Consider the following 12,347-nt stretch of genomic DNA (forward strand, 5'->3'; position numbering starts at 1 on the left):
GTAAATTAGACTTTTTGTGAAATTTGGAACCCCGTAGCCATTTGATAGAGTTGGGAGAGAAATTTCATAGGCCCAAATAAGTGGACTAGGCTCCAAACTAGCTAGGTTACAAAACCCGTCTCTCTCTAAATACATAGATGGGAAAATACGCAAAGGTGCACATACATCAAAGTTGCAGTGTTAGTCTATCCTATCAACATTAATGATCTTATCGGATGGCTGCTGAAGGTCCCTCGGTATCTATCACCCGATCTTACTACCATTCGAGAATAGGTTTTCTGATGCACCAATGTTCGATACAAATAGCTCATCCGACCCGAACCTATTAACCTTCTGTCTTCGGGCCTCCCATGACTTGACCTTTCTCCTGCACGTGCTATGTCAGTGACATTTAATTCCCTTCCTCCTGATTTGAATTGCATCGTTAGATATCATCTATGCTTTACACGTGTCAGATTCCCACTTACATAGGGTAGATATCTCTTTTACTACACCAGGACTTTAAATCTGATTCGGTTTCTCCTCTACCCTTCTTCGAGTACATCCTAGATTAAGAAGTTGCCACCCGTATCTATCAAATATTTACTATTACACGATGGTTGTGGCCTATGGACTCTGCAGTTAGTCTTTATCCCCTCTCTAGAGATACTAGATACTAAGCTTCGGAAAAGGCCTTACGACCGCTAGGCCCAGTGAAGATTACCCTTTGTTCTTTTAACGCTCATCGGGTTGGGTGGTTTTGGGGGAGAGCTAATCTGCACCATTTAGACTGTGAGTGCTGCAGACATTTGATGTCCCGTCGGCGTTGCCAGACCGCCTCAGCGTCCTTGTTGCCAAGGGGAACACTCTTCGCTCAACCAACTATACCGACATTTCGGCTTTCCATCTCGCTTCAATCTCCACACTAATCCGCTTCCCAATGCATCCCCACCATGTACATCCCGCCCGACCGATGTTGTCCGATTCGGAACAGTTGCCCAGGCTAAATCCATCGAGCCGCTGTTCTGACCCGGCCACCAACGGTATCCGACCAGTCGTTTTCTTTTTTGGGGACTAACTGACCTGCCAACGAGGGATTTACCGCCCTTGCTTGCATAGATTCTTACGGCCGCTATGCCCCTCACGGTCAAATCATGGTAGTCTCGGCTGGATTCTTACGCCCGACTTTTGGAAGTACATATAACGTGTACAAAAGAGAACTCAGCTGGATCTATACGCCTAGCATGACTTTTGGTTTGAGAACAAAAAAGACTTGTAGCTACGTACCCCATAGTCGGTCCAAATCAAGGCAGTCAACGGCAGAATCAAGGAACGCGCTACCCATATATGCTTCCAATACAAGAATACTGAAATTAAACAAGAAAACTGAGCTCTGGCTATCGAGGTCTTACTGGTCTGGATTGAGAACAAGTTAACACTTGAGTTAGAATTGAGTTTCTTCTGCAGTGCCAGTGGGACTTGGACGATTACAAGCAAGGCCAGCATATATAACGCGACGATGAGAAATGCTGTCATGGGAATTAACAAACAACGAGCAAACCGGATCATGATACACCATTGGCAATTTTGGTTGGCTTTCCCCACTAATTTAATCTAATAAGGGGGTATGAATCCACAATGGGAATGGACTTAAAAAAAGAAGTCCTTTGCAGAGACAAAGACTGATGTGTGGAGTAATAGGGAGAACAAATTAAGAGGCACTTAAAGAAAATCATCTCATTGGTTAGTCATTTAAGCACTACATACAGAAACAGGCATTTCCCAACAAACATCAAACTGAACAGAAACAACAGATAGAATTTGATGGACTAAAGCCTTACCAGTTCATCATTCTTTAACTAAACGAAACTCAAATACAACCACACATAGACTAGAATAAAACTGCAAATATGACAAAGAAAGATGTCAGAACAACCAAGTGAAATGACACACCACGTACATTTTAACTTGATACCGCAATTTGATTTGAAAAAAACTGAGACCTGGAAATGAACCAATGAATTGTGGGAACTATTAAATTTCACTCGATAGTTAATAGACCTGAACTCAGCAGCTCCAATAGTTCTTCCACTTTCTCTTAAAGCAAACCCCATATCTTGAGAACAAGCAACATGCATTACAAGCTCAACAGGCATCTTAACACAATCAACTGTCATAAGCTTTATTGACTCATCTTTAATATTCATAAGTGTAGCAACTCTTCCAGTAAATATCAGTAGTTCTCATGTAAAACTGGTTTGTGAGTCTGTGAAATCAGCCGATGCCTACCACCTTCTTGTTTCTTAAGAACATAAACAAATGGCAGACACAATCATCAGCTCCACGCTCCGAGAATGCATAATTTCCAACAGCTGACGGCTGCTAGTTACTATCTGATTCTTTGTGCTTACTGTCAGCGTTTTGCTCAGCTTGACAGTCCTATTTGTCATCAAGATGCCACCTAAATTACAATTAATGACCTGTGTTAAAAATAATAAAATTACCAAATGAGTCATCTTTCCAGATACACAACCACAGTATATAGCAGACAATCCAGACTACCAATTTTTACCCCAGATAAGTCATCTTTCCAGATACTTATACCTAATTTTGATTACGGACAAACCCCAACAGCGCCTTTGAATCATTATTTCCTCCAGATGCCTCATCTGGCAAGATAAACAAGTAGAACTATCAGACTCCTTTCGAACTTAACAAAATTTCTATGAAACACAACTAGAATTAACAAAGTATAATAATATGGAAGCAGTAGTAAAAACTCAAGAAGACAGAATTAAAGGCTGAGCAAGAATAGATTAACTAAACAAGTGAGTTGCACATGAGCTAAGAAGAATTGTGATATCATGTTAAGAGCAAAGTAGTCATACGGGCTTCGACTAGATTGCTTGAAGAAACCTATGACATAACTTCAATACCTAAATCACTTAAAATACAAAAACCCGTTGTTTTATCTGCTTCCTCATGGTGAGGTGGTCTTACAATGTCAGCAGCAGAATCACCTTTTTCTTTTGCAACACTCTCAGTAGCTTACTTATAAATGCATATGGAATCACTTTTATCACTAAAATCCCTAGGATTGTGAATCATAAGAGTGACAATCAATCACTTGAAGCCCGCATGAACCAAATGTAAGTAACGAAAATAAACAGACTGATAAATAACGACAAGGTAAAATTACCTCAATAAGCTGGAGCTCTGAGAATGCATAATTAACCAACAGTACGGCTGTTAGTTACAGTATGATTCTTTGTGCTTACTATAAGCCTTTTGCTCAGGTTGACAGTCCACTTTGTCATCAAGACCACACCTAAATTACAATTTACCACCTACGTCAAACATAATAAAATTACCAAATACGTCATCTTTCCAGATACACAGAACCTAATTTTATATGCAGACAATCAAGACTACCTACTATTCCCCCACATAAGCCATATTTCCAGACATTAATATACCTATTTTTGACTTACAGTAAACGTAGACAAACCCCAACAGCGTCTTTGCATCATTAATTTCTCCAGATGCCTCATCTGACAAGTTACAACAAGTAGAGCTATCAGACCCTTTTCGAATTAACAAAATTAACACAACTAAAACTAACCAAGTATTAAATAATAGGGGGAGGCAGTAGTAAAACCTCAAGAAAACAGAATGAAAGGCTGAGCAAGAATAGATTAACTAAACAAGTGCACATGAGCTAAGAAGAATCGTGATATCATGTTAAGTCGAGAGCAAAGTAGTCATATGAGCTTTGACTGGAACATAACTTCAATACCGAAATACCTTATAGAACAAAAACCCATTGTTTTATCTGCTTCTGCATAGTCAGGTGGTCTTACAATGTCAAAAACGGAAACAACTATTTTGTTTGCAACATTCTTAGTAGCTCACTTATAAATGAATATGGAATCAGGTTTATCACTAAAGTCCCTAGAATTATGAAACAATCAATCACTTGAAGCCCGGAAGAACCAAATGTTTGTAATGCAAATATACAGACTGATAAATAACGACAAGGAAAAATTACCTCAATAGACTAAACTGAATGGTCGCCGTCTTAAGCTTTCCCTACCAAACATCTACAGATAATATTATAATCCTTTAGAAACTCACTCAAACAACAAGCATTCAACAATTACAAATGAATCACTACAGAAAGACACCACTAAAAGATTTGAGGAAGAAATTTAAGGTGATTTTAGTTTTCGAAGGAATCTTTGAACATTAGTTGACAGCATTATTCAGATAATATAGCCCATCTTTACTCTACCGCAAATGTTGGCAGACATTAGGCGGTATTATATATTAACAAGAAACAGGACTAAGTTACGGCAGTGAAGAACTTTTTCCCATATACAAAGGAAGATTGTACGAGGGCCAATTCTAATACTAGTTTAGGTTTCACTTGAAGTTTACATGAAATCTTAGCATATCATACATACATGATTCCAGACAACTCACCTGACTGTCTGAATCTGAAGAAGCATATCTTTGCTAGTGTCTTCCGTAGCATTGTTTTACCTTGAGGACACATTTAAGATAAGACGACAGCATATAAAAGAGAAGATGAAGATAATTAGTGCTTTTGGTTTCAGAAGACTCACATCTTTAAAATTAGTTGACAGTGGAATAATCTAGCCCATCTCTTCTCTTCCACGATTGTTAGCAGACATTAAGACATACTAGTATTATACACTTGCAGTTTGCTTAAACACTGATGAAACTCCGCTCGGAGAAATTTCACCTTATTAGACATTTGAACAATTTCACCTTATTAGACATTTGAACAACAGTTTGCATCAACTGCACACAAGTTAGGAGTAGCTGAAATATATAGAACTCTTGACTAAAAAATGTGTTTCCTTATTATCTAAATAATGTTGAAAATATCAAATTAAACAAACTCACCATCTTTTAAACAGCGGAAATTAAGAAGTATTTTCATAACAAAAAAAAAAAAGAATTAAGAAGTATTAAAATTTACATTTTCAGAGAGATATCAATCGACCTGAATTGTAATGGAGATCCCAAACTCTTGAATGATTGGGTGAGATTGACTACCTTGTTGAAGTGGTTTCTTTCGGGTTCCCTAAAAACCCTTGCTTAATAAACAAAACAAAAGAAAATAAATCCATACCATCAAGATTAATTATATAACTCACCCCCTGTTACAGTCAACTTTTTAGTTAGGCATTTGATTTTGTTCCGTTTGGTTTTCGTCAGTAGAAGGAAATAAGTTTGAATGGCTTGCCAATTCAAGATGGTCATGAAAAATATGAAAAAGGATGTTTAAGATTGTAAGTAATGAAGTCTTCATGTTTCTAAATAATAAAAACCCAATTTCTAGCTCTGCTCCGTCATCTTCATGTTCTCAAAAATCAAACCTCTGAGTATTGATCTTACTAACATTCATCAATCAGTTCTTTTTCTTGTGATCATTTTTAGTAGTTACATCATCCACAAAACCTATTTACTACCCATTATCACATTCATCCTACAATTCTTATCGATGAGAAACTATCCTAACAAAAAAATCCATAAGAACTATTTCAACAAGCTTAATTTTAAAAGCATTCAGTTCATTAAACATTACTCCAAAAATTTCCAAACTAGAATTCATAAATATCAAATTTGCTTTCTAGCAATTACAGTCCCATTTGTTCAAACAAATTTTTGCTACTCCTAAACACCATAACCAAAACAACCCGGTTTAAATCACTTACCATCCAAAATACCATATCCAACACCAAAAGACTATTACAAACCCAAGCATTACTAATTCAAACCAGAAAAACCTTCTTAACAACACCATCTATTCACATCAACTAGAACATAAAACATATTCTTCAAAAGCCGATCAAAAGAGGAGGAAGACAAGTAACCTGTTTATCAACAACAACATCAAAATTCAGAAGACCAAGAACAAGCATCGAGAAAGCCATTTTATAAAAAACTTGTTGATCATTTTCAAACTTTTCTCAAAGTCTGAAAACTTGGCTGCTTTCGACATTCTAGAAGAGAACTTTACCAATCCTCTTCATCGTAGCTCCAGTCCTCGTCCTCCGCATAACGTTCACTGCAATTACTGCCTGATGAAGCTGGAGAAGTATCACTATCTCCAGAAGACGAGTCCTCCTCATCACTTTCATCTTCTTCTTCATCGTCATTGGAGGCATCAGGGAGATTTTCATCAGAGTCACTGGAATCTTCAACTTGAGCAGTTCGGGGATGTATCAACACAAGCTTTTCCTCTTCCACCTTGGGTTCTCCTTCCTGCATGGTTCTGGAAAATATCTTTGGATTGGCTCTCTCAAACTCAAACCGTCTTCGCAACTTCCAATCAAGATACTTCTCCATCTTTAGCCTGTCCTCAGCAGCATCAGATACTTCTTCACCGGTGTTTACCTCTTCCACATGATACTCGTACCCTGCTGCAGAATCCACTTCGGAGTCACTCTCAGTTGCACTACCATACTTTGGACCCTTCTGATGCCTTTCAGACCTCTCCTCCATTTTCCGATCTGACCTCTCATAAGCTTCGGTAGCCAAGCAACAAACAACGATTCAGTATCTTCATCTTATTTCCTCTTCTTTTCCTCCCCTTCTCTCTGACGTTCAACAATCTCACTTGCACGTCTATTTATTTCCCCCTCAACCTCATCCCTCAACCTCATTAATTCATCCATCTCCAAGGAAAATGCCTGGTTTTTTGCTTGATTGTATTGATCGGAGTTGGCAGGATTTGCCGGATTTGAGGCGCTGGAACTTGCCATTCTCTGCTAAAATCTCTCTTAACCTTTCCTTTTATAGTAAATTTGTTAATGGTGATGTGAATCTTTTTCAAAACCCCCCTTTTAAAGGCACAATTTTGTTCATTAACTGCCATTTATGGCGCTTAGTTAACCGTCATGTCGTTTTGTTCTCTACGCACATTTAAAGTCATGCGTACCCCCTTCACCTTAATGACCATCATTACCCTATCAAGACCTATTTTCAACACCTAATCCTCATTACTACCCTTACTTCTCACATAATTGCTATTAAGGGAGGCTTTGGTAGGTCACCAAACTTTGAGATTACCATTTGTGGTCTAATTGATTTTTCATATTTTATGCAGACTAGAAGAATGCAGCATCAGTTGAGAGGCACTATTGCGGTTTGGGGTATGTCTGGCAGATGCGTTACTAGATCAACGTCTAAGCCAAACTACTCGACGGATCTTATACAATCAACCCATAACAACCCACCTCAACACAATTTTTCCCTCCAATTTTTTACCATTATTCCATTTGGCTATTTGCATCATCGTATAAATGTCACCCCAAGAAGAGACAAACATGATAAATATCCAACTACCATAAACTACGTCATGTATCCCCAAGCTTACCTACAACAAAAATCCCAACAAAGTATTATTGGATTTGTACATACGTGGACTCTTGTCCATAATGCTCACGTGAATTGTTCTACTGGGATAGTGTCAATAAAGCAAAGATATGAAAGGGACTTTCCTTATGTTAACTCTCTTCCCCAAAGCAAGTCTTGCATTATAACAACAACTATATTACACCAAATACCTCTTGAAAGTTTTCCAATCCATAGTCAACAAATTTCTCATTCCTTTTTTAAGGTTCAAACCCATAAACAAACAAACTCTCCCTGTTTATCCCTCATCCACATTTTCTGTATCCAATATCAAAACAGTACTCATAAGAGATTCCTTTCTCTGCAACTGTATTTTATATTAGTTACTTGGAAAACTGTTCTCCATCAACCCATATTCATATATATCCACCTCTCTTACATGATGGAATTCCCACAATCTTCTGAGAATACCCAAAGTCTAAATCAAGAAATTCAAACACTTTGTGCTCAAATGTCTGAGAAATTAACTTTACCCTCTACACTTGCTAAACCAGTTTTCATTGACAAAAAAGTTGTTCTAGATGAAGCTGATACCAATTGGAAATGGTGTATGGTAGGATATGTCTGCTGTGAAACTTTGATCGCAACTTCTTCAATCCGGTTCTATATTTGTAATAACTGGCCTTTAGCTCAACACCCAACCATAACTACCTTCAATGGTCCGCGAAACAAAGTTCTTATCCGTTACTTATCTGAATAGGATTTTAATAGAATCAAGTCTCAAAAACCTTGGTTTGTTTGTGGTTATCTAATGGTGCTACGAGTTGTTCCGATCGAAGGTTGGCCTCCAAACCATCAACTCACATTCGATGAGGAAATCATGTGTTTCATCTTATGCAACATTCCAAATGAATGCACATAATTTGAAGATCTTCAGAAACCCACTCTCAGCATGGGGGAGATACTTTAAGCTCAAAATCCCTTTGGAAAACACCCTCCCAGGAAGAATGTCAAAGTTTTTATTAGAATCCCAGTCCAACAAGCCTTACCAACAGGCATTCCTCTCTTCAAAAGTGGTAGAAGAGAACCTTTTCTGAAATGTAGACATATCAAAGTTCCGAGGTATTTCTGCACCTCTTGTCGCATTCTTGATCACAAAGATCGTAACTTCCCTACTTGGCAACTAAAGCAAAAAAAGATCAAAGAAATTGATGCATCCTGCAGCAATTATACTCTTCCAGCTGTTTCTAGGTTAATGGTGCCTCCTACAATCAAGCAAGTAGTTCCTTCATCTGCTGCCATCACTGATACTATTATGCAACAATCTGAAATTATACCAGAAACACAAATTGAATCTACTGCTATCGAAGTGTGCAACAAAGGAAAAGCAGAATCTATTGATCAAAGCATGGATAACTCTATTCAAAAGAGCTTACCAAACACTTTTCAAATGGGCCCGTTTATCAATAGATCATCTACTCTCAAGATCTTTGATGTTGGACCTGTTCAAAAACATCTGACACGGTTGGAGAATGGTCTGCCAATCGTGCTAAAACAAGTTAACACTCAAAATGTTATGGTTCCTGCTTCTATCTCTGACACCGAGTCAACTCCTAGTGGTCCGATTAGTACCATAAATTCCTCAAGAAGATTCAAAACTGCTGTTATGCCAAATACCAGTCCAATCATCACTAGAGGAACAACTAATATTGCTGAACAAGATGATCTAGCAAATCTCAAAAGGAAGATTAATCCCAGGGATGACTAACGGAAACGTACGAGAGCTAATTCCAGTCTGGCTAGTATAGTTGTTATTCCTGAAGAACAAACTGCTACTGAACATGATTATGCTCAGCTATGTCCTCTAATTACCAAATTGGGAGAATTACCAGCCATTGACCTTTCTACTTGTTCCTTCAATACCCAACCAGTCTATAATTCTTTTGGGAGCTACAATGTACCTGCTGACAATTCCCCAAGCAACAATGGTGTCTGCAATAATTCTCCTCTCAATGCTGCTAGTTCTAGTCTCGACACCTCCCGACTTGCTTCTCAGAGTGGTGATGGTACCAATGCCTCTCTTGGTGGTGGATCTGACTCTACCACTCAGGTAAATCAACCCCTCCCATCTCCTTTAATGGATACTGCTCATAATACCATAAATCATTTCCCTGTCAATAACATCAACATGATTGCTTGGAACCTTAGGGGTTTTGGTAAAAAAATCTGCTAATAAGGAGCTTAGTCTACTGTGTAAGAATGTCAACCCTGATATTACTTTCCTCTCTGAGATAAAAATGAACAAAGACATGGCATCTAGGAAACTAAGAAATATGGGATTTCCTTGTACCTTTAATGTTCCAAGTGTTGGGAGAAGTGGTGGTCTTGCTCTTGCTTGGAAGAAGGAAGTACACCTCAACATTATATCATCCAGTATGAGGGGCATCTATGTTACTACTACTGATATAATCCACTCGAAGACCTTCCATATTTATTTCATGTATGGTGAACCTAACAGTAGTCTAAGACAAGCCTTTTGGGAACAACAATGTCAACAGATTAACGTCCCTTTAGATGAACCTGTTTTCTTTATATGAGACTTTAATGCCCTCCTAGGAACTGAAGATAAAAATGGTGGCCTAGAAGTAGATGACCCTGATTTTGAAAATCTTAGAAATTTTTGTTCTGTCTTTAATCTTCATGATCCTGGTTTTTCTGGACCAAGGTTTACTTGGTCTAATATGCAACAAGGTCTTGATTTGATTCTTGAAACATTAGATAGATGTCTTATTAATCAAACTGCTGAAGATCTTTTTCCTAAACTTCGTGTTAACAACCTCCCTAGGGACTCTTCTGATCGTTGCCCTATAGGTTTTAACTATGAGGATATTTGTATGCCTAGACCTTTCCATTTTATGGCCATGTGGATAGAGGATCCTACCTGTAGAGATATTATAGCTAACTCTTGGTCTGTTAATGTGGTAGGCTCCCCTGCCTACAAATTTAAAGCTAAGCTCTTAAGTACCAAGAAAGGCCTAAGAGATTGGAATAAATATTCTTTTGGTAATATTCAGACTAATATATCCACTATCAGAAAAGAATTAGCTGACCTCCAAATTCTCAATCCAACTTATACCAGTAATACTTCTAGACTTAAAGCCAGGTTGGAATATCTGTACAACCTGGAGGAGTTATATTGGAAGGACAAACCTAGAGAAGTCTGTCTCTTGGAAGGTGACAGAAATTCACCATATTCCCATAGCGTAACTCTCTTTAGAAGAAAAAGGAATGTTATTAGTTGGATAAAGAACTCCTTGAATACTATTCTAACTGATAGAGATAGTATTGGAAATTCTTTCATAGATTATTTCAAAAGTCTTTATTCCTCCCATCCTCAGCAATTTCAAGATGAAATTCTTGCTGACCTTCCTATTAAGTTCTCTGAAGAAGATAATTCATCCTTAATCATGCCTCTGACTCCATAGGAAATGAAGAATATTATCTTCCAAATGGGGGGGGGGCTGCACCTGATGGATTTACAAGCCTCTTTTATCAAAAACATTGGGATATTGTGGGAGAAGTTGTTGTTGATATGACCCAAACCTGCTTTAGAACTGGTAACATTTCTAAGGTTTTTAATCATACCAATATAGCTCTTATCCCCAAAGTCTCTCTTGCTGAATTGGTAACTCAGTATAGGCCAATAGGTCTTTGTAATTTTATCTACAAAATTCTTTCAAAAACTATGGCTAATAGGCTGAAACCTTTCATGAACAAAATCATTTCCCAAAACCAAGGTGCTTTTATCCCCAAAAGAAGTTTTTTGGATAACATTTTGCTAGATAATGAGGCCATTTATGCTGTCAATCATAATGATAAGGTTGAGGGCATAGCTGCAACTTGATATGTCTAAGGCCTATGATAAGCTTGAATGGAATTTTGTTGAAAAAGTCTTAACTAAAATGGGTTTGTCAAACCATTGGGTTAAGCGGATAAATCAGTGTGTCTCTACTGTTTCCTATTATGTCCTTCTTAATAGTAGCCCTACTAGTTTTTTCCAACCTGAGAGAGGTCTAAGTCAGGGAGATCCACTTTCTCCCTATCTTTATATCATTTTTTCTGAAGCCATATCTTCTTACATTGTTAGCCTTCAAAAAAGGGGGACTTTAGAAGGCATTAAAGTCTGTAAAGAGGCTCCTGAAATGACTCACCTTTTGTTTGCTGATGATTCTCTCTTGTTTTCTAAAGCTACTGAAAAATAAATTCATGTCATAAAAGACTATCTCCAAAAGTACTGCCTAGCTTCTGGGCAAGAAATCAACTTTGAAAAATCTGGTATTTTGTTTAGCAGGAAGATCCGTGAACATAGGAAAGCTATTTTGGCCAATATTTTGGATATCCAAAGGGGAAGCTAGGAAATCTATTTAAGAGAAAAATATCTTGGAACCCCCACTGTTTTCCAAGCTTCTAAAATCCAGACCCATATGGGTATTCTCCAATCCATTGATGCCAGGATTTCTATTTGGCTTCATAAGCTATTATCTCAAGCTGCTAGAACTACTCTGATCAAGCACATTTGCCAAGCTATTCCTCTTTTTCAAATGAGAGCTTTTCTTATTCCTAAACACCTATGTAAATAAATGGATTCTCACATATGCAAGTTCTGGTGGGGTGAAACTTTAGATCCCAAGGATAGAAAGTTGCACCTCTTTGGTTGGGATATTTTATGCTCCCCCAAAGCTGAAGGAGGTCTGGGGTTCAGAAAGGCTGAGTTAAACAACCTAGCAATGCTTGCTAGGAATGCCTGGAGAATCTTAGAAAATCCTAATTGCTTATTGGCCACTGTTCTTAAGGTTAAATATTTTCCTAAAACTGATTTTTTTGAATGTGAAATGCACTGCCAATTACTCTTGGACTTGGAAGTGTCTGCATGCCATCAAGGAACTTATAAAACCCTTTATTTCCTGGATTGTTGCGGATGG

General features: G+C 37.9%; 1 long non-coding RNA gene across 1 annotated transcript; it reads right to left on the reverse strand.

Moving 5' to 3' along the window:
- Nucleotides 1-1,764: 1,764 nt before the first annotated feature.
- Nucleotides 1,765-4,821, reverse strand: LOC113274092. The gene is made up of 7 exons (XR_003322783.1): nucleotides 4,605-4,821; nucleotides 4,462-4,521; nucleotides 4,028-4,079; nucleotides 3,471-3,530; nucleotides 3,179-3,307; nucleotides 2,584-2,648; nucleotides 1,765-2,459 (listed from the first exon to the last, which is right to left on the reverse strand). It is a non-coding gene; the product is annotated as an uncharacterized LOC113274092 (long non-coding RNA).
- Between the last annotated feature and the right edge of the window lie 7,526 nt (nucleotides 4,822-12,347).

Source organism: Papaver somniferum, chromosome 4 (assembly GCF_003573695.1).
Source record: "Papaver somniferum cultivar HN1 chromosome 4, ASM357369v1, whole genome shotgun sequence".
Classification (NCBI taxonomy): domain Eukaryota; kingdom Viridiplantae; phylum Streptophyta; class Magnoliopsida; order Ranunculales; family Papaveraceae; genus Papaver; species Papaver somniferum.